The 23928-nt window shown below is 44.3% G+C and overlaps 1 protein-coding gene across 2 annotated transcripts in view; it reads left to right on the forward strand.

Moving 5' to 3' along the window:
• The first annotated feature begins 11563 nt into the window (after positions 1-11563).
• LOC141065389 (zinc finger protein 212-like) overlaps positions 11564-23928 on the forward strand; it is a 41012-nt gene continuing 28647 nt past the window's right edge. Inside the window, exon 1 of one of the 2 annotated variants that reach the window (XM_073557857.1) lies at positions 11564-11681. The gene's annotated coding sequence lies outside the window, so the exon portion shown is untranslated. The remainder of the gene's footprint in view (positions 11682-23928) is intronic. The other variant, XM_073557859.1, reaches the window with a different exon arrangement.

Raw genomic sequence — 23928 nt, forward strand, 5'->3', positions numbered from 1 at the left:
TCCCTGTTGGTATTTCGTGGGTGATACCCGTAGTACAGCCAAAGTCGTCCTCATGACTCGCAAACCCGGACCTGTACCGCCCCAACACTGTCTCCACTTATTGAACTTGAGCAGGAGTGAGTTCAGACAACTTGGCATGCATCTGTTCTAATATGCGACGCCCCTCGTGGATGAACTGGGGCTCTGACGCTGGAGACGTGGTGACTGTCACTGACCAAGGGTCTTCCCGTTTAACTGACAACTGTATGACCTGGGGCAGAATAATTTCCTCGGGCATCCCCACTATCTGTGCTACTAGGCTCCTGGGTGGTAGTACTATTTCCTGATCGTTCAGGTTAACACAGCGTACTAGCACGGTCTCGTCTTGCACAACGGCCAAAGTTCGGGCCACCAGCAGTCTCGCCAGTAACGATCCAGTCAAGGAACGATCCAGTCAAGGAGGGTTCTAGCTGTACTCGCACCCATTCCAGTGGGGCGTGGGCACGAACAGGCAGGGTCAGCACAGTCTGTCCCGGTCATAGGGTGAGTTTCGCAGAGTTCGGCACTGTCACTTTTCCTAACACTTCTCCATGGCTGGATGACTCCTGGGCTTGAGCGGCATGAAGCAGTCATTGAAATACTAGCCGCTGGGGGTATGGGTGCTCCACTGTTTCAGGAATAAGTGGGCGGGTTCATTCAGAAGCACTTTCCCGAACTCCTACAAGACGTTCATCTCCAAAGTGATGGTATGACTGGGGCCGACTTCTCCCTGGGTCAACACTGCACCCTTCCGTCCGAGGTCTTTGCTGCATAGAGAGACTTGAATCCACACTACCCCTGTGACCGGGATGTGCAGCTGATTTGCCGCCGTCAACTTTACTACCGGGCCCCACTTGGGCTGTAGCTTCCCCAGAAAGTGTTGATGAAAGTAGGCTTCGGGCATCGTGGTCTCCCGAGACCCCGTATCCACCAGACAACGCACTGCACTGCTCGCCCATCAAATTCAGCCCAGACTAGCGGGCACATGGACACTAGAATTGTGGGACTTTCAATACTCCTTCCTTTCCATTCTGGCTCCGGGCGACGTCCCCCGGGGCTTGGAGCCCTCTAGTTTTGTGGTGAGATCCGCCCCTCGATGGACATTCCCGAGCACAGTGTCCTATCTTTCCGCAGTTGAAGCAGGTGACGGACCTTGGCCGTCGGGGTCTTTTGGTCTCATTACTGGCGCTCGTACCAGTTTCCACTTTCTCCTTCATCTGGGCCAATTCTCCTTGGATATTCAGCAGCTCTTTCCTCACCTCTTTGACCCAGGGGGGTTCAGTGACAGTATTCGCTGTGGCTTCCCCACTTTGGACCTTCCCTACCGGGACCGTCACCCTCTGCTCTTGTTCACGTAAGCGGGCCTCACTTCCTATGTCAGCAAAAGTGATGCGGGGGTCTACCTATACTCGCTCCCTCAGGGTCTGTTTGGTCAGGACATCTCATATCCCAATCACCAACAAATCACGTAGCACGATGTCGGTCGGCCCTTTTCCCACTCCATCCTTTCTGACAATAGCGGTATGCAACTCTTGTATGGCATTCATATACTGCATCACCGTCTCCCCCTCCCTTTGCATATGGCTAAACAGGCAAGTCCTGAGCTCCCCTACATCAGTGGGGTCCCTGTGGGTTGCTTCCAAGATCTGCAATACTTTAGTCAGCGTGTCAGGGTCTCGGGAGGTGCGCAGCATCACGGAGTCCCTAGCTTCTCCGTCCAGGGCCATAATGGCCACCTCAGCCTCTAGCACGGGAGTCATCGGGTGCATTCTCAACATACCCCTCAAACGCTCGGTCCTGCTCCACAACATGGTGTTGGACCCCATGAATTTGGTCAAATTGTTTAACATGGCCCCCAAAGAGATACTGGTCCTGGGCCCGGCTGCCTGTTCTGCCGACTCCATGCTGCCAGATGCATCCTGCCAACTACGCCAAAATGTAAAGGTTCGTCGGATGCAGTGAAAAGCAGGAGACAGAAAAGGGGTTAACAAAGTTTAGTTGAGCAATTAACGGATATGATCACAAGGAAACCTTACGCGAAGGGAGGTGCTGAGAAAGACAGTAAAATGTACAATATAGCTCAACATAAGAGTAAAAGTGAAGATAAAGACTTATCGGTTGAAGATCTTTTTGGAGAACGGTTGGAACATTTCCCGACGGCGTCACAGTCCGTGAACAAAGTCTTTGGCTCTCTGGCGTAAGTACGAGATGCACTGTCTCCGGACTGTGCAGAAATATCCCGATCCGCTGGACTTGGGGTCGTTGTACTTGGGTCTGTTGAACTTGGGTCTGTTGAACTTGAGTCCATTGAATTTTGGGTAAAGTTCCTGCCGTGGGTTGTAGCATGATGCAACACGCCGGGAGCACGATGTGATAGAGGCCGCAGGGTTGACAAGGCCTCGTACAGAATCACAACGTCCAGTAAAGGTTGGTAAGTCAGCTGCACTTCCCGTTACAGGTCTCTTTCGTAGGGAGGCACTGGGTACAGTACACGAGAGGGGAACAGTCTGTAAAGGGCTGGCGTCAGTGGCGGTGGTTGAGGAGAGGTAGTCAACCTTCGTCCTGCTCTGAAGTCGCCTTCCCGCCAAGTCTCTCGTCTTCCCACGCTCCGCTCCTTTTAAGTCCCTCACGCCCCCTTCAGTCAGGTGCTTGAGCTCCTCCCACCCAGTCAAGTCAGGCACATCAGGCAGCACGGTGGCTCAGTGGATAGCACTGCAGCCTTGCAGCGCTGGGGTCCTGGGTTCAAATCCCACCAAGGACAACGTCTGCAAGGAGTTTGTATGTTCTCCCCTTGTTTGCGTGGGTTTCCTCTGGGTACTCTGGTTTTCTCCCACACTCCAAAGACATACTGATAGGGAATCTAGATTGTAAGCCCCATTAGGGATAAGTGATGATAATGTGTGCTAACTGTAAAGCGCTGCTATATAAAAATAAAGATTATTATTATTATCAGGCATGTCAACCCCCTGCAACAGTGGTGACGACCCCGATAGTTCCGGTTCCAGAGGCATTTCTGTCCGATGACGTTATTCCTGTTCACCCCCTTACAACCATGGCCCTTTTATTATACGTGCGGCTCTGAGTGGCCTGGGCATCCATCAGATGCTCCTTTACTATGAACTGCACGACCGCAATCCAATCCTGCTTATTTGCCACATACTCGATGACAGTTATGTGGAGTGGGCTCCTTTTCCCAAGTCTCTTTGACTACATCCAGCAGTCCCCTTGAATGCCTGCCATACAATAGCACAAATGCCTGCAGTACCTTGCGGATGGTGAACATTACATAGGGCAGTAATATATCCCAATCCCTCCCATCCTTGGCGACAACCTTTTTTAGCATGGCTTTGAGGGTTTTATTAAACCTCTCCACCAACCCGTCGATTTGTGGATGGTACACCGACGTTCGTAGCTGTTTAATTTGGAGCACCTTACACAGCTCCTTGGTCACCTTAGACATAAATGGAGTTGCTTGATCAGTCAGGACCTCCTTGGGTAGCCCAAGGCAACAGAACATGGCGAACAGTTCACGGGCTATTAGTTTAGCCGAAGTGTGGCAGAGTGGTATCGCCTCTAGGTACCGGGTGACGTAGTCTACGACTACTAATATGTGCTGGTGGCCCCGGGTGGATTTTACTATTGGTCCTACCAGATCCATCGCAATCCGCTCAAAAGGTACCTCTATAATGAGCAGAGGCACCAATGGACTCCGGTAGTTCGTGGTGGGTGAAGTTAGTTGGCACTCTGGACATGTGTCACAGTACCTTTTGACCTCAACGTAGACACCAGGCCAAACAAAATGCTGCAATATGCGCTCTAGTCTTTTTGGCCCCTGAATGCCCTCCCAGTATGTGAGTGTAAGCCATGTCGAGCACCACCCGACAATAGGATTGGGGCACTACCAGTTGTTCTACCACCTCATCCCTGATTTTATCAACCCTGTGCAGTAACTCCTGGTTGATCATCATCCGAGGAAACTCCTTCTCTGCACCAGGTCATTGAGCCACCCAATTCACCTCAATTACTCTTTCACTGGCCCGGGTCAGAGTGGGATCCTGGAGCTGGGAAGTCCTTTTGACTTTCAACGTAGACAACAGGCCAAAAACAATGCTGCAATATGCGCTCTAGTCTTTTTGGCCCCCAAATGCCCTCCCAGCATGTGAGTGTGAGCCATGTCGAGCACCGCCTGACGATAGGATTGGGGCACTACCAGTTGTTCTGCCACCTCATCCCTGATTTTATCAACCCCGTACAGTAACTCCTGGTTGATCATCATCCAAGGAAACTCCTCTGCGCCAGGTCGTTGAGCCACCCCATTCACCTCAATTACTCTTTCCCTGGCCCTGGTCAGAGTGGGATCCTGGAGCTGGGAAGTCCCGAACTTACCAGGTGACACCTCCAGCTCAGGAATCGGTGGGTTCTCCTCAACTTCTCTTGCCAATACCTCTAGGGGAAACCTATCGGGGTTACAATTTTTCCCTATGTTGGTGACCCCTACGGCAGTTATCCCTGACTCAGGATCTTTGGGTTCTGCACCCGGAATACTATTTACCCTGTGAGGTTTAACCCTGCTCTCCCAAAGGGACCAGAACAGGGGAAAGTCTCTTCCCAATACGGTCTCATTACGAAAGAGTCTATAACACTCCTACCACATGTTTTATCTCCCTACACGGGGTGGAGAATGTGACCTCCGCAGTCGGGTACTCTCGGAGGTCCCCATGTATGCACACTACCACCACCTTATGTCCATTAGGACTGTCCCCAGCAACCAGGGACCCGTGTACCAGGGTCACCAAGCTTCCCAAGTCCAAGGGAACGTCCGTCTGGTACCCATTAATGAGTACCTGGCACAGCTGAGGTTCGGTACTGCCAGGGCCTGTAGTGACAGTGCAGACTGGCTGGGCATACATAGATACATGGTGGGTATACGCGCAGTCCATGGGTTCTGTTGTTAGGGGGCAGTTGGCAACCACATGTCCAGGTTCTTGGCATCGCCAACACTTAACAACTGTGGCATGAGGGAACCTTGGGGCCAATTTAGGGGACACGGGTCTGTTGTCACTCTCATTTTCGAGATATCCCCTCAGTACGGTCACGGTCCGTATTAGCCCCGGTAGAGGGTCGTGAACTTTTTCCTGGCTCCTGGGATAGCAGGGGCTTAAGTGACAGCCGAAGTGGAGCAGTGTCTCGTATAAAGTCCTGAGTGGCTGTATACCGCTCTATCAGTCCTACTACATGATCCAGAGTGCCTGGGACCCCTTGCCCCACCCAACGCCTTATGGCTGCTGGCAGAGCCCTCACCAGCCAGTCGACCACTACCCTCTCTACCATCTGGAATGGGGTTGTCTCAGGCTGGAGCCATTTTTTTAACTAGTTGCAGCAAGTCATAGGCCTGAGATTGGGCACAGCGAGTCTCGGAAAAGGACCACTGAAACACCCACTGTGCCCGCACATATGTATTAACCCCCAGTCTGGCAAGGATCTCACTTTTCAGCTTCCCACAGTCCAGGGCATTGTCCCAACTGAGGTCCAGGTAGGCCTTCTGTGCATCTCCCGTCAAGAAGTTGGACACCACTTCAGCCCACTGAGTCACTTGCAAGCTCTCTCGCTCTGCAGTACGTTCAAAGATGGTGAGGAAGGCCTCCATGTCGTCTTCAGGCGTCATCTTCCTCAGCGCTGACCAGACCTTGTACCGAGCTTCAGACTCTCAGACTGGAATGCTGTTGCTGGTGGACTTGCCTCTCCCATAGCCGCGATCTGCTGCATCAACAATTCCGTTGTCTGCTGCTGTTGCTGATTATGTAGCTCCTGCTGCCGTTGCTGCTGCTCCAGCTGTTGACGCTGCAACTGCAGCGCCTCCTGCTGTTGTGCTTGAGACATGGCCAACTGTCTTAGTATTTCCTCCATCTTGTCCTCAGGCTTAAGCTGCAGTGTTGCAGGCCTGACCAGCGACATGTAGCATGCTTTGTGGTATGCCTCAGTTCACATTGCCTTCTCCACCATATGTAGTGCAGCGGTGTCCACGCTGTGCAGTGATGAGGCAGTGACCCAAGCAAGTTCAAGAGAAAACGTGTTTAACCCCTTACGTACATTGGACGTACTATTCCGTCCATGTGACCTGGGACCTAAGTCCCAGGGACGGGATAGTACGTCTAGTGAGATCAGCGGCGCTCACATGGTGAGCGCCGCTGATCGCGGCCGGGTGTCAGCTGATTATCACAGCTGACACCCGGCACAATGTGTCAGGGGCGGTCACGGACCACCCCCGACACGTTAACCTCTTGCACACCGCGATCAAACACGATCGCGGTGTACCGGTGGTTAAAGGGAAGCGTCGGCAGGGAGGGGGCTCCCTCCGTGCTTCCCTGAGCCCCCCACGGCAGCGCAATGTGCAGCGCTGCTGCGGGGGACTCTTTCCCTACAGGTCCCCGGATCCAAGATGGCGACGGGGGCCTTCGGGGGCCTGCAGGGAGCTGACTTCCTCAGTGCCTGCAAAGCGCAGGCATGAGGAAGTCTGCAGCAGTGTCTGTGACAGATCGCTGATCTGTCACAGTGATCTGTGATGTGACAGATCAGCGATCTGTCACAGGACAGTGATGTCCCCCCCTGGGACAATGTAATAAAGTTAAAAAAAAAAAAAGTGTAAAGTTAATTTTAAATAAATCGCCAAATAAATTAGAAAAAAAAATATTCCCAAATAAATTCATTTTTTGGAAATAAAAAAAAACAAAACAATAAAAGTACACATATTAGGTATCGCCGCGTCCGTAACGACCCGCCCTGTACAACTGTCCCATTAGTTAACCCCTTTAGCGAACCTCTTAAAAATTAAAAATAAAAAAACGAAGCAAAAAATAATGATTTATTATCATACCGCCAAACAAAAAGTGCAATAACGCGCGATCAAAAAGACGCATATAAATATCCATGGTACCGCTGAAAACGTCATCTTGTCCCACAAAAAACGAGCCGCCACACAGCATCATCAGCGAAAAAATAAAAAAGTTATAGCTCGCAGAATAAAGCGATGCAAAAATTATTATTTTTTATATAAAATAGTTTTCATTGCATAAAAGCGCCAAAACATAAAAAAAGACCTAAATGAGGTATCGCTGTAACCGTACTGACCCGAAGAATAAAAGCGCCTTATCAATTTTACCGCACGTGGAACGGTGTAAACGCACCCCCCAAAAGAAATTCATGGAAAGCTGGTTTTCGTTCATTCTGTGTCCCAAAAATCGGAATAAAAAGCGATCAAAAGATGTCACGTGCCCGAAAATGGTACCAATAAAAACGTCAACTCGTCCCGCAAAAAATAAGACCTCACATGACTCGGTGGGTCAAAATACGGAAAAATTATAGCTCTCAATATGTGGTGATGCAAAAACTATTTTACAATAAAAAGCGTCTTTTAGCGTGCGACAGCTGCCAAACATAAAAACCGCCATAAATAGTAAATCAAACCCCCCGTTATCACCCCCTTAGTTAGGGAAAAATAATAAAACTAAAAGAAAATGTATTTATTTCCATTTTCCCATTAGGGTTAGGGCTAGAGTTAGGGCTAGGGTTAGGGCTGAGATTAGGGTTAGGATTGTGTTGGGGTTAGGGTTAGGGCTAGGGTTAGGGCTAGGGTTAGGGCTAGGGTTAGGGCTCAGATTAGGGTTAGGGGTGTGTTGGGGTTAGGGTTGGAGTTAGAATTGGGGGTTTCCACTGTTTGGGCACATCAGGTGCTCTCCAAACACAACATGGCGTCTGATCTCAATTCCAGCCAATTCTGCGTTGAAAAAGTCAAATGGTGCTCCTTCCCTTCCGAGCTCTGCCATGCGCCCAAATAGTGTTTTACCCCCACCTATGGAGTATCACCCTACTCAGGACAAATTGCAAAACAACTTTTGGGGTCCTATTTCTCCTGTTGCCCTTAGGAAAATAAAAAATTGGGGGCAAAAATATCATTTTTGTGGAAAAAAATGATATTTTTATTTTCACGCCCGGGCGTTCTAAACTTCTGCGAAGCACTTGGGGGTTCAAAGTGCTCACCACACATCTAGATAAGTTCCGTGGGGGGTCTAGTTTCCAAAATGGGGTCACTTGTGGGGAGTTTCAATAGTTTAGGCACATCAGAGGCTCTCCAAACGCACATGACACCCGCAGACCATTCCATCAAAGTCTGCATTCCAAAACGTCACTACTTCCCTTCCGAGCCCCGACGTGTGCCCATACAGTAGTTTTCTCCCACATATGGGGTGTCAGCGTACTCAGGACAAATTGGACAACAACTTTTGCAGTCCAATTTCTCCTGGTACCCTTGGGAAAATAAAAAAAATGGGGACTAAAAGATCATGATTGTGGAAAAAATACGATTTTTTTTATTTTCATGCCCGGGCGTTATAAACTTCTGTGAAGCACTTGGGGGTTCAAAGTGCTCACCACACATCCAGATAAGTTCCTTAGGGGATCTAGTTTCCAAAATGGGGTCACTTGTGGGGTGTTTCCACTGTTTAGGTACATCAGGGGCTCTCCAAAAGCAACATGACACCCGCAGACCATTCCATCAAAGTCTGCATTCCAAAACGTCACTACTTCCCTTCCGAGCCCCGACGTGTGCCCATACAGTAGTTTTCTCCCACATATGGGGTATCAGCATACTCAGGACAAATTGGACAACAACTTTTGAGGTCTAATTTCTCCTGTTACCCTTGGGAAAATAAAAAAATTGGTGACTAAAAGATCATGTTTGTGGAAAAAATAAGATTTTTTTATTTTCAAGCCCGGGCGTTATAAACTTCTGTGAAGCACTGGGGGGTTCAAAGTGCTCACCACACATCTAGATAAGTTCCTTGGGGAGTCTAGTTTCCAAAATGGTGTCATTTGTGGGGGTTTCCACTGTTTTGGTACATCAAGGGCTCTCCAAACGCGACATGGTGTCCTGTTGTGAGTTCATTTTCCCCTTCACTACTGAGGCCCGAGGAACTCCCTCTTCTGGTGAAGAAAGGTAGTGAGCCTGATTGTCAAACACCTGGAGCTGATGATGATGACTGGCTGAGTGGAGTTAATGACTGGATATAAGGCTGCCGACGCCCTTCTGGCCTGCGGGTGATTTCTCTGTGGACTTCTAGGAAACCAGTCTGATTCCTGCTCATCTAAAGCTAAGATTTCTGCTTTGCCTTTTTGCATTAGTGTTTTGTTTTTGTTTTCCTTGCTTTTCTGGATTCTGCCATTCCCTGCTGGGGTGAGCTGAATCTCCTTTTGCCTGTTGCTCTGTCTTCAGAATATTCCTGAGTACTGACATAGCCTTTTTTGAAGCTTAGCGTCTTCAGGGCCTTTTTACTGTCAGTTTGTTGGCTCTTATTTTCATAGGGTTTTTCACGGATTGCAGACAGCAGCCTTCCTGTGCTTTCCTATCTAAGCTAGCTTGGGCCCCATCTTTGCTCAGTCTATCTTTCTGTCTGTGTTTTGTTCTTTCTTCTTGCTTCACCGTCATTATATGTTGGGGGCTGCCTTTTGCTTTGGGGTCTGCTCTGGGGCAGTTTAGATTTCCCCTTCTGTCTTTAGGCTATGTAGTCCTCCGGCTGTGATCGAGGGGCCTAGGGCATCGTAGGAGCCACCCACGGCTACTGCTAGTTGTGTTGATAGGTTCAGGGGTCTGCAATCTGATAGCTGCCAACTTCTCTGGTTTTCTGGACTTAGCTAGTATTTCTGTTTTTACCTCCTATGGTGACTCAATCATAACAGTGTCCGATCTCAATTCCAGCCAAAAACGTCAAATGGCGCTGCTTCCCTTCTGAGCTCTGCCATGCGCCCAAATAGTGGTTTACCCCCACATGTGGGGTATCATCGTACTCAGGACAAATTGCACAATAACTTTTAGGGTCCTGTTACCCTTGGAAAAATAAGAATTGAGGGTGAAAAGATCATTTTTGTGGAAAAAATATGATTTTTTAATTGTACGGCTGTATGTTATAAACTTCTGTGAAGCCCTTGGCGGTTCAAAGTTCTCACCACACATCTAGATAAGTTCCTTGGGGGGTCTAGTTTCCAAAATGGTGTCATTTGTGGGGGGTTTCCACTGTTTTGGTACATCAGGGGTTTTCCAATTGCGACATGGTGTCCGATCTCAATTCCAGCCAAAAACGTCAAATGGCGCTGCTTCCCTTCTGAGCTCTGCCATGCGCCCCAATAGTGGTTTACCCCCACAAGTGGGGTATCAGCGTACTCAGGACAAATTGCACAATAACTTTTAGGGTCCTGTTACTCTTGGGAAAATAAAAATTGGGGGTGAAAAGATCATTTTTGTGGAAAAAATATGATTTTTTAATTGTACCGCTGTACGTTATAAACTTCTGTGAAGCCCTTGTGGGTTCAAAGTTCTCACCACATATCTAGATAAGTTCCTTGGGGGGTCTAGTTTCCAAAATGGGGTCACTTGTGGGGGGTTTCCACTGTTTGGACACATCAGGGGCTCTCCAAACGTGACATGGCGTCCGATCTGAATTCCAGCCAATTTTGCATTGAAAAAGTCAAACGGCGCTCCTTCCCTTCTGAGCTCTGCCATGCGCCGAAACAGTGGTTCCCCCCCACATATCAGGTATCAGCGTACTCAGGACAAATTGCACAATAACTTTTGCAGTCCAATTTCTCCTGTTACCCTTGGTAAAATAAAAAAAATTGGACCTGAAGTATTTTTTTTGTGAAAAAAAGTTAAATGTTCATTTTTTTTTAAATATTCAAAAAATTCCTGTGACGCACCTAAAGGGTTAATAAACTTCTTGAATGTGGTTTTGAGCACCTTGAGGGGTGCAGTTTTTAGAATGGTGTCACTTTTGGGTATTTTCTATCATATAGACCCCTCAAAGTGGCTTCAAATGTGATGTGGTCCTAAAAATAAAATGGTGGTGTAAAAATGAGAGATCGCTGGTCAACTTTTAACCCTTATAACTTCCTAAGAAAAAAAATTTTGGTTCCAAAATTGTGCTGATGTAAAGTAAACATGTGGGAAATGTTAGTTATCAAGTTTTTTGTGTGCCGTATCTCTGTGATTTAAGGGCATAAAAATTCAAAGTTGGAAAATCGCGAAACTTTCAAAATTTTCGCCAAATTTCCGTTTTTTCCCCACAAATAAACGCAAGTTATATGAATGAAATGTTACCACTAACATGAAGTACACTAAGGGGGTAAAGGGGTTAACCCCTTCCTGTCTGACCAGTGACATCAGCAGCAATTCCATAAAAAAACAAAAAACATAACAAAACCAAAGGAGGAGACGACAGTGGGGTCAGTGTGAGGAGCCAGGAGTCGCCGCCATTGTCGTGGTATCAGTGCTCTGCTCTCTGCACCGGAGGGGATTCTCTCAGGTCCCCAATATTCACCTCAGATCTGGACACAAACTGTGGGCATGTCGTTACCACAACAAAAATGGCGGCGCAGAAGCTGCGATGACTGCTGCGCATGACCGGGACACGCCCACCCCTGTGTCACACGGCGCACGCGAGCTGGGTGAAATGCCTCCGGTGCTGCGCCTGCGCATTAGGAACAGTGACCGGCTTCTACGCACGCTCAGAGCCTGCTGTCACTTTTCTGCGCTTGCGCAGTGGAGATTAGCTTTTCCTAAAATTTCTGTTTTGCAAGATAAAATCGTGGAAAGAAAAATCTGCAGAAGAAGAAAGGTAAGAAGAGACCCCCAGCGTGAGACCCCCGAGACAGACCGCCCACCAGGGGCACTCACTAATTACGGAACTCTAATTACACTCATTAGAGAGCAGAGACTGTCACTAATTATCACTGTCATTAGAGAGCAGAGACTGTCACTAATTATCACCCTCATTAGAGAGCGGAGACTGTCACTAATTATCACCTTCATTAGAGAGCAGAGACTGTCACTAATTGCAGAGACTGTCACTAATTATCACTGTCATTAGAGAGCAGAGACTGTCACTAATTATCACTGTCATTAGAGAGCAGAGACTGTCACTAATTATCACCTTCATTAGAGAGCAGAGACTGTCACTAATTATCACTGTCATTAGAGAGCAGAGACTGTCACTAATTATCACTGTCATTAGAGAGCAGAGACTGTCACTAATTATCACCGTCATTAGAGAGCAGAGACTGTCACTAATTATCACCCTCATTAGAGAGCAGAGACTGTCACTAATTATCACTGTCATTAGAGAGCAGAGACTGTCACTAATTATCACTGTCATTAGAGAGCAGTGTCTGTCACTAATTATCACCGTCATTAGAGAGCAGAGACTGTCACTAATTATCACCCTCATTAGAGAGCAGAGACTGTCACTAATTATCACTGTCATTAGAGAGCAGAGACTGTCACTAATTATCACTGTCATTAGAGAGCAGGGACTGTCACTAATTATCACTGTCATTAGAGAGCAGAGACTGTCACTAATTATCACCTTCATTAGAGAGCAGAGACTGTCACTAATTATCACTGTCATTAGAGAGCAGAGACTGTCACTAATTATCACCGTCATTAGAGAGCAGAGACTGTCACTAATTATCACCGTCATTAGAGAGCAGAGACTGTCACTAATTATCACCCTCATTAGAGAGCAGAGACTGTCACTAATTATCACTGTCATTAGAGAGCAGAGACTGTCACTAATTATCACTGTCATTAGAGAGCAGGGACTGTCACTAATTATCACCGTCATTAGCGAGCAGAGACTGTCACTAATTATCACCCTCATTAGAGAGCAGAGACTGTCACTAATTATCACCGTCATTAGAGAGCAGAGACTGTCACTAATTATCACCCTCATTAGAGAGCAGAGACTGTCACTAATTATCACCGTCATTAGAGAGCAGAGACTGTCACTAATTATCACCCTCATTAGAGAGCAGAGACTGTCACTAATTATCACCCTCATTAGAGAGCAGAGACTGTCACTAATTATCACCTTCATTAGAGAGCAGAGACTGTCACTAATTATCACCCTCATTAGCGAGCAGAGACTGTCACTAATTATCACCTTCATTAGAGAGCAGAGACTGTCACTAATTATCACCCTCATTAGAGAGCAGAGACTGTCACTAATTATCACCTTCATTAGAGAGCAGAGACTGTCACTAATTATCACCCTCATTAGAGAGCAGAGACTGTCACTAATTATCACCTTCATTAGAGAGCAGAGACTGTCACTAATTATCACCCTCATTAGAGAGCAGAGACTGTCACTAATTATCACCTTCATTAGAGAGCAGAGACTGTCACTAATTATCACCCTCATTAGAGAGCAGAGACTGTCACTAATTATCACCTTCATTAGAGAGCAGAGACTGTCACTAATTATCACTGTCATTAGAGAGCAGAGACTGTCACTAATTATCACTGTCATTAGAGAGCAGAGACTGTCACTAATTATCACCTTCATTAGAGAGCAGAGACTGTCACTAATTATCACTGTCATTAGAGAGCAGAGACTGTCACTAATTATCACTGTCATTAGAGAGCAGAGACTGTCACTAATTATCACTGTCATTAGAGAGCAGAGACTGTCACTAATTATCACCTTCATTAGAGAGCAGAGACTGTCACTAATATCACCCTCATTAGAGAGCAGAGACTGTCACTAATTATCACCCTCATTAGAGAGCAGAGACTGTCACTAATTATCACCCTCATTAGAGAGCAGAGACTGTCACTAATTATCACCCTCATTAGAGAGCAGAGACTGTCACTAATTATCACCCTCATTAGAGAGCAGAGACTGTCACTAATTATCACCCTCATTAGAGAGCAGAGACTGTCACTAATTATCACTGTCATTAGAGAGCAGAGACTGTCACTAATTATCACCTTCATTAGAGAGCAGAGACTGTCACTAATATCACCCTCATTAGAGAGCAGAGACTGTCACTAATTATCACCCTCATTAGAGAGCAGAGACTGTCACTAATTATCACTGTCATTAGAGAGCAGAGACTGTCACTAATTATCACCTTCATTAGAGAGCAGAGACTGTCACTAATTATCACCCTCATTAGAGAGCAGAGACTGTCACTAATTATCACCCTCATTAGAGAGCAGAGACTGTCACTAATTATCACCCTCATTAGAGAGCAGAGACTGTCACTAATTATCTCCCTCATTAGAGAGCAGAGACTGTCACTAATTATCACACTCATTAGAGAGCAGAGACTGTCACTAATTATCACCTTCATTAGAGAGCAGAGACTGTCACTAATTATCACCCTCATTAGAGAGCAGAGACTGTCACTAATTATCACCGTCATTAGAGAGCAGAGACTGTCACTAATTATCACCCTCATTAGAGAGCAGAGACTGTCACTAATTATCACCCTCATTAGAGAGCAGAGACTGTCACTAATTATCACCTTCATTAGAGAGCAGAGACTGTCACTAATTATCACCCTCATTAGAGAGCAGAGACTGTCACTAATTATCACCTTCATTAGAGAGCAGAGACTGTCACTAATTATCACCCTCATTAGAGAGCAGAGACTGTCACTAATTATCACCTTCATTAGAGAGCAGAGACTGTCACTAATTATCATCCTCATTAGAGAGCAGAGACTGTCACTAATTATCACCTTCATTAGAGAGCAGAGACTGTCACTAATTATCACTGTCATTAGAGAGCAGAGACTGTCACTAATTATCACTGTCATTAGAGAGCAGAGACTGTCACTAATTATCACCTTCATTAGAGAGCAGAGACTGTCACTAATTATCACTGTCATTAGAGAGCAGAGACTGTCACTAATTATCACTGTCATTAGAGAGCAGAGACTGTCACTAATTATCACCTTCATTAGAGAGCAGAGACTGTCACTAATATCACCCTCATTAGAGAGCAGAGACTGTCACTAATTATCACTGTCATTAGAGAGCAGAGACTGTCACTAATTATCACCCTCATTAAAGAGCAGAGACTGTCACTAATTATCACTGTCATTAGAGAGCAGAGACTGTCACTAATTATCACCTTCATTAGAGAGCAGAGACTGTCACTAATTATCACCCTCATTAGAGAGCAGAGACTGTCACTAATTATATCTGTCATTAGAGAGCAGAGACTGTCACTAATTATCACTGTCATTAGAGAGCAGAGACTGTCACTAATTATCACCCTCATTAGAGAGCAGAGACTGTCACTAATTATCACTGTCATTAGAGAGCAGAGACTGTCACTAATTATCACCTTCATTAGAGAGCAGAGACTGTCAGTAATTATCACTGTCATTAGAGAGCAGAGACTGTCACTAATTATCACCTTCATTAGAGAGCAGAGACTGTCACTAATTATCACCCTCATTAAAGAGCAGATACTGTCACTAATTATCACCCTCATTAGAGAGCAGAGACTGTCACTAATTATCACCCTCATTAGAGAGCAGAGACTGTCACTAATTATCACCTTCATTAGAGAGCAGAGACTGTCACTAATTATCACTGTCTTTAGAGAGCAGAGACTGTCACTAATTATCACCCTCATTAAAGAGCAGATACTGTCACTAATTATCACCCTCATTAGAGAGCAGAGACTGTCAGTAATTATCACTGTCATTAGAGAGCAGAGACTGTCACTAATTATCACCCTCATTAAAGAGCAGATACTGTCACTAATTATCACCCTCATTAGAGAGCAGAGACTGTCACTAATTATCACCCTCATTAGAGAGCAGTGTCTGTCACTAATTATCGCTGTCATTAGAGAGCAGAGACTGTCACTAATTATCACCTTCATTAGAGAGCAGAGACTGTCACTAATTATCACTGTCATTAGAGAGCAGAGACTGTCAGTAATTATCACTATCATTAGAGAGCTGAGACTGTCACTAATTATCACCCTCATTAAAGAGCAGATACTGTCACTAATTATCACCCTCATTAGAGAGCAGAGACTGTCACTAATTATCACCCTCATTAGAGAGCAGAGACTGTCATTAATTATCACCTTCATTAGAGAGCAGAGACTGTCACTAATTATTACTGTCTTTAGAGAGCAGAGACTGTCACTAATTGTCACTGTCATTAGAGAGCAGGGACTGTCACTAATTATCACCGTCATTAGAGAGCAGGGACTGTCACTAATTATCACCGTCATTAGCGAGCAGAGACTGTCACTAATTATCACTGTCATTAGAGAGCAGAGACTGTCACTAATTATCACCGTCATTAGAGAGCAGAGACTGTCACTAATTATCACCGTCATTAGAGAGCAGTGACTGTCACTAATTATCACCCTCATTAGAGAGCAGAGACTGTCACTAATTATCACCGTCATTAGAGAGCAGAGACTGTCACTAATTATCACCCTCATTAGAGAGCAGAGACTGTCACTAATTATCACCGTCATTAGAGAGCAGAGACTGTCACTAATTATCACCCTCATTAGAGAGCAGAGACTGTCAGTAATTATCACCCTCATTAGAGAGCAGACTGTCACTAATTATCACCCTCATTAGAGAGCAGAGTCTGTCACTTATTATCACCGTTATTAGAGAGCAGAGACTGTCACTAATTATCACCCTCATTAGAGAGCAGAGACTGTCACTAATTATCACCCTCATTAGAGAGCAGAGACTGTCACTAATTATCACTGTCATTAGAGAGCAGAGACTGTCACTAATTATCACCTTCATTAGAGAGCAGAGACTGTCACTAATTATCACCCTCATTAGAGAGCAGAGACTGTCAGTAATTATCACCCTCATTAGAGAGCAGAGACTGTCACTAATTATCACCCTCATTAGAGAGCAGAGACTGTCACTAATTATCACCCTCATTAGAGAGCAGAGACTGTCACTAATTATCACCTTCATTAGAGAGCAGAGACTGTCACTAATTATCACCCTCATTAGAGAGCAGAGACTGTCACTAATTATCACCTTCATTAGAGAGCAGAGACTGTCACTAATTATCACCCTCATTAGAGAGCAGAGACTGTCACTAATTATCTCTGTCATTAGAGAGCAGAGACTGTCACTAATTATCACCTTCATTAGAGAGCAGAGACTGTCACTAATTATCACTGTCATTAGAAAGCAGAGACTGTCACTAATTATCACTGTCATTAGAGAGCAGAGACTGTCACTAATTATCACCCTCATTAGAGAGCAGAGACTGTCACTAATTATCACTGTCATTAGAGAGCAGAGACTGTCAGTAATTATCACTGTCATTAGAGAGCAGAGACTGTCACTAATTATCACCGTCATTAGAGAGCAGACTGTCACTAATTATCACCCTCATTAGAGAGCAGAGACTGTCACTAATTATCACCCTCATTAGAGAGCAGAGACTGTCACTAATTATCACCCTCATTAGAGAGCAGAGACTGTCACTAATTATCACCCACATTAGAGAGCAGAGACTGTCACTAATTATCACCTTCATTAGAGCAGAGACTGTCAGTAATTATCACTGTCATTAGAGAGCAGAGACTGTCACTAAATATCACCGTCATTAGAGAGCAGACTGTCACTAATTATCACCCTCATTAGAGAGCAGAGACTGTCACTAATTATCACCCTCATTAGAGAGCAGAGACTGTCACTAATTATCACCCTCATTAGAGAGCAGAGACTGTCACTAATTATCACCGTCATTAGAGAGCAGAGACTGTCACTAATTATCACTGTCATTAGAGAGCAGAGACTGTCACTAATTATCACCGTCATTAGAGAGCAGAGACTGTCACTAATTATCACCCTCTTTAGAGAGCAGAGACTGTCACTAATTATCACCCTCATTAGAGAGCAGAGACTGTCACTAATTATCACTGTCATTAGAGAGCAGAGACTGTCACTAATTATCACTGTCATTAGAGAGCAGAGACTGTCACTAATTATCACCCTCATTAGAGAGCAGAGACTGTCACTAATTATCACCTTCATTAGAGAGCAGAGACTGTCGCTAATTATCACCCTCATTAGAGAGCAGAGACTGTCACTAATTATCACCCTCATTAGAGAGCAGAGACGGTCACTAATTATCACCTTCATTAGAGAGCAGAGACTGTCACTAATTATCACCCTCATTAGAGAGCAGAGACTGTCACTAATTATCTCTGTCATTAGAGAGCAGAGACTGTCACTAATTATCACCCTCATTAGAGAGCAGAGACTGTCACTAATTATCTCTGTCATTAGAGAGCAGAGACTGTCACTAATTATCACCGTCATTAGAGAGCAGACGTCACTAATTATCACCCTCATTAGAGAGCAGAGACTGTCACTAATTATCACCCTCATTAGAGAGCAGAGACTGTCACTAATTATCACCGTCATTAGAGAGCAGTGTCTGTCACTAATTATCACCCTCATTAGAGAGCAGAGACTGTCACTAATTATCACTGTCATTAGAGAGCAGAGACTGTCACTAATTATCACCCTCATTAGAGAGCAGTGTCTGTCACTAATTATCACCATCATTAGAGAGCAGAGACTGTCACTAATTATCACCCTCATTAGAGAGCAGAGACTGTCACTAATTATCACTGTCATTAGAGAGCAGAGACTGTCACTAATTATCACTGTCATTAGAGAGCAGAGACTGTCACTAATTATCACCCTCATTAGAGAGCAGAGACTGTCACTAATTATCACCCTCATTAGAGAGCAGAGACTGTCACTAATTATCACCCTCATTAGAGAGCAGAGACTGTCACTAATTATCACCCTCATTAGAGAGCAGAGACTGTCACTAATTATCACCTTCATTAGAGAGCAGAGACTGTCACTAATTATCACCCTCATTAGAGAGCAGAGACTGTCACTAATTATCACCCTCATTAGAGAGCAGAAACTGTCACTAATTATCACCTTCATTAGAGAGCAGAGACTGTCACTAATTATCACCCTCATTAGAGAGCAGAGACTGTCACTAATTATCTCTGTCATTAGAGAGCAGAGACTGTCACTAATTATCACCCTCATTAGAGAGCAGAGACTGTCACTAATTATCTCTGTCATTAGAGAGCAGAGACTGTCACTAATTATCACTGTCATTAGAGAGCAGACTGTCACTAATTATCACCCTCATTAGAGAGCAGAGACTGTCACTTATTATCACCCTCATTAGAGAGCAGAGACTGTCACTAATTATCACTGTCATTAGAGAGCAGAGACTGTCACTAATTATCACCCTCATTAGAGAGCAGAGACTGTCACTAATTATCACCCTCATTAGAGAGCAGAAACTGTCACTAATTATCACTTTCATTAGAGAGCAGAGACTGTCACTAATTATCACTGTCATTAGAGAGCAGAGACTGCCACTAATTATCACCCACATTAGAGAGCAGAGACTGTCACTAATTATCACCCTCATTAGAGAGCAGAGACTGTCACTAATTATCACCGTCATTAGAGAGCAGAGACTGTCACTAATTATCACCCTCATTAGAGAGCAGAGACTGTCACTAATTATCACCCTCATTAGAGAGCAGAGACTGTCACTAATTATCACCTTTATTAGAGAGCAGAGACTGTCACTAATTATCACCCTCATTAGAGAGCAGAGACTGTCACTAATTATCACTGTCATTAGAGAGCAGAGACTGTCACTAATTATCACCCTCATTAAAGAGCAGAGACTGTCACTAATTATCACTGTCATTAGAGAGCAGAGACTGTCACTAATTATCACCTTCATTAGAGAGCAGAGACTGTCACTAATTATCACCCTCATTAGAGAGCAGAGACTGTCACTAATTATATCTGTCATTAGAGAGCAGAGACTGTCACTAATTATCACTGTCATTAGAGAGCAGAGACTGTCACTAATTATCACCCTCATTAGAGAGCAGAGACTGTCACTAATTATCACTGTCATTAGAGAGCAGAGACTGTCACTAATTATCACCTTCATTAGAGAGCAGAGACTGTCAGTAATTATCACTGTCATTAGAGAGCAGAGACTGTCACTAATTATCACCCTCATTAAAGAGCAGATACTGTCACTAATTATCACCCTCATTAGAGAGCAGAGACTGTCACTAATTATCACCCTCATTAGAGAGCAGAGACTGTCACTAATTATCACCTTCATTAGAGAGCAGAGACTGTCACTAATTATCACTGTCTTTAGAGAGCAGAGACTGTCACTAATTATCACCCTCATTAAAGAGCAGATACTGTCACTAATTATCACCCTCATTAGAGAGCAGAGACTGTCAGTAATTATCACTGTCATTAGAGAGCAGAGACTGTCACTAATTATCACCCTCATTAAAGAGCAGATACTGTCACTAATTATCACCCTCATTAGAGAGCAGAGACTGTCACTAATTATCACCCTCATTAGAGAGCAGTGTCTGTCACTAATTATCACTGTCATTAGAGAGCAGAGACTGTCACTAATTATCACCTTCATTAGAGAGCAGAGACTGTCACTAATTATCACTGTCATTAGAGAGCAGAGACTGTCAGTAATTATCACTATCATTAGAGAGCAGAGACTGTCACTAATTATCACCCTCATTAAAGAGCAGATACTGTCACTAATTATCACCCTCATTAGAGAGCAGAGACTGTCACTAATTATCACCCTCATTAGAGAGCAGAGACTGTCATTAATTATCACCTTCATTAGAGAGCAGAGACTGTCACTAATTATCACTGTCTTTAGAGAGCAGAGACTGTCACTAATTGTCACTGTCATTAGAGAGCAGGGACTGTCACTAATTATCACCGTCATTAGAGAGCAGGGACTGTCACTAATTATCACCGTCATTAGCGAGCAGAGACTGTCACTAATTATCACTGTCATTAGAGAGCAGAGACTGTCACTAATTATCACCGTCATTAAAGAGCAGAGACTGTCACTAATTATCACTGTCATTAGAGAGCAGAGACTGTCACTAATTATCACCTTCATTAGAGAGCAGAGACTGTCACTAATTATCACCCTCATTAGAGAGCAGAGACTGTCACTAATTATGTCTGTCATTAGAGAGCAGAGACTGTCACTAATTATCACTGTCATTAGAGAGCAGAGACTGTCACTAATTATCACCCTCATTAGAGAGCAGAGACTGTCACTAATTATCACTGTCATTAGAGAGCAGAGACTGTCACTAATTATCACCTTCATTAGAGAGCAGAGACTGTCAGTAATTATCACTGTCATTAGAGAGCAGAGACTGTCACTAATTATCACCCTCATTAAAGAGCAGATACTGTCACTAATTATCACCCTCATTAGAGAGCAGAGACTGTCACTAATTATCACCCTCATTAGAGAGCAGAGACTGTCACTAATTATCACCTTCATTAGAGAGCAGAGACTGTCACTAATTATCACTGTCTTTAGAGAGCAGAGACTGTCACTAATTATCACCCTCATTAAAGAGCAGATACTGTCACTAATTATCACCCTCATTAGAGAGCAGAGACTGTCACTAATTATCACCCTCATTAGAGAGCAGTGTCTGTCACTAATTATCACTGTCATTAGAGAGCAGAGACTGTCACTAATTATCACCTTCATTAGAGAGCAGAGACTGTCACTAATTATCACCCTCATTAGAGAGCAGAGACTGTCACTAATTATCACCCTCATTAGAGAGCAGAGACTGTCACTAATTATCACTGTCATTAGAGAGCAGAGACTGTCACTAATTATCACCTTCATTAGAGAGCAGAGACTGTCAGTAATTATCACTGTCATTAGAGAGCAGAGACTGTCACTAATTATCACCCTCATTAAAGAGCAGATACTGTCACTAATTATCACCCTCATTAGAGAGCAGAGACTGTCACTAATTATCACCCTCATTAGAGAGCAGAGACTGTCACTAATTATCACCTTCATTAGAGAGCAGAGACTGTCACTAATTATCACTGTCTTTAGAGAGCAGAGACTGTCACTAATTATCACCCTCATTAAAGAGCAGATACTGTCACTAATTATCACCCTCATTAGAGAGCAGAGACTGTCACTAATTATCACCCTCATTAGAGAGCAGTGTCTGTCACTAATTATCACTGTCATTAGAGAGCAGAGACTGTCACTAATTATCACCTTCATTAGAGAGCAGAGACTGTCACTAATTATCACTGTCATTAGAGAGCAGACACTGTCAGTAATTATCACTGTCATTAGAGAGCAACGACTGTCTCTAATTATCACCCTTATTAAAGAGCAGATACTGTCACTAATTATCACCCTCATTAGAGAGCAGAGACTGTCACTAATTATCACCCTCATTAGAGAGCAGAGACTGTCACTAATTATCACCTTCATTAGAGAACAGAGACTGTCACTAATTATCACTGTCTTTAGAGAGCAGAGACTGTCACTAATTGTCACTGTCATTAGAGAGCAGGGACTGTCACTAATTATCACCGTCATTAGAGAGCAGGGACTGTCACTAATTATCACCGTCATTAGCGAGCAGAGACTGTCACTAATTATCACTGTCATTAGAGAGCAGAGACTGTCACTAATTATCACTGTCATTAGAGAGCAGAGACTGTCACTAATTATCACCCTCATTAGAGAGCAGAGTCTGTCACTAATTATCACCGTCATTAGAGAGCAGAGACTGTCACTAATTATCACCGTCATTAGAGAGCAGAGTCTGTCACTAATTATCACCCTCATTAGAGAGCAGAGACTGTCACTTATTATCACCCTCATTAGAGAGCAGAGACTGTCACTAATTATCACTGTCATTAGAGAGCAGGGACTGTCACTAATTATCACCGTCATTAGCGAGCAGAGACTGTCACTAATTATCACCCTCATTAGAGAGCAGAGACTGTCACTAATTATCACTGTCATTAGAGAGCAGAGACTGTCACTAATTATCACTGTCATTAGAGAGCAGAGACTGTCACTAATTATCACCCTCATTAGAGAGCAGTGTCTGTCACTAATTATCACTGTCATTAGAGAGCAGAGACTGTCACTAATTATCACCTTCATTAGAGAGCAGAGACTGTCACTAATTATCACTGTCATTGGAGAGCAGAGACTGTCAGTAATTATCACTGTCATTAGAGAGCAGAGACTGTCACTAATTATCACCCTCATTAAAGAGCAGATACTGTCACTAATTATCACCCTCATTAGAGAGCAGAGACTGTCACTAATTATCACCCTCATTAGAGAGCAGAGACTGTCACTAATTATCACCTTCATTAGAGAGCAGAGACTGTCACTAATTATCACTGTCTTTAGAGAGCAGAGACTGTCACTAATTGTCACTGTCATTAGAGAGCAGGGACTGTCACTAATTATCACCGTCATTAGAGAGCAGGGACTGTCTCTAATTATCACCGTCATTAGCGAGCAGAGACTGTCACTAATTATCACTGTCATTAGAGAGCAGAGACTGTCACTAATTATCACCGTCATTAGAGAGCAGAGTCTGTCACTGATTATCACCCTCATTAGAGAGAAGAGACTGTCACTTATTATCACCCTCATTAGAGAGCAGAGACTGTCACTAATTATCACCGTCATTAGAGAGCAGAAACTGTCACTAATTATCACCCTCATTAGAGAGCAGAGACTGTCAGTAATTATCACCCTCATTAGAGAGCAGAGACTGTCACTAATTATCACCCTCATTAGAGAGCAGAGACTCACTAATTATCACCGTTATTAGAGAGCAGAGACTGTCACTAATTATCACCCTCATTAGAGAGCAGAGACTGTCACTAATTATCACCCTCATTAGAGAGCAGAGACTGTCACTAATTATCACTGTCATTAGAGAGCAGAGACTGTCACTAATTATTACCTTCATTAGAGAGCAGAGACTGTCACTAATTATCACCCTCATTAGAGAGCAGAGACTGTCAGTAATTATCACCCTCATTAGAGAGCAGAGACTGTCACTAATTATCACCCTCATTAGAGAGCAGAGACTGTCACTAATTATCACCTTCATTAGAGAGCAGAGACTGTCACTAATTATC

The sequence above is a fragment of the Dendrobates tinctorius genome, unplaced genomic scaffold (assembly GCF_039654945.1).
Source record: "Dendrobates tinctorius isolate UK_male_01 unplaced genomic scaffold, ASM3965494v1 ptg000251l, whole genome shotgun sequence".
NCBI classification, from domain to species: domain Eukaryota; kingdom Metazoa; phylum Chordata; class Amphibia; order Anura; family Dendrobatidae; genus Dendrobates; species Dendrobates tinctorius.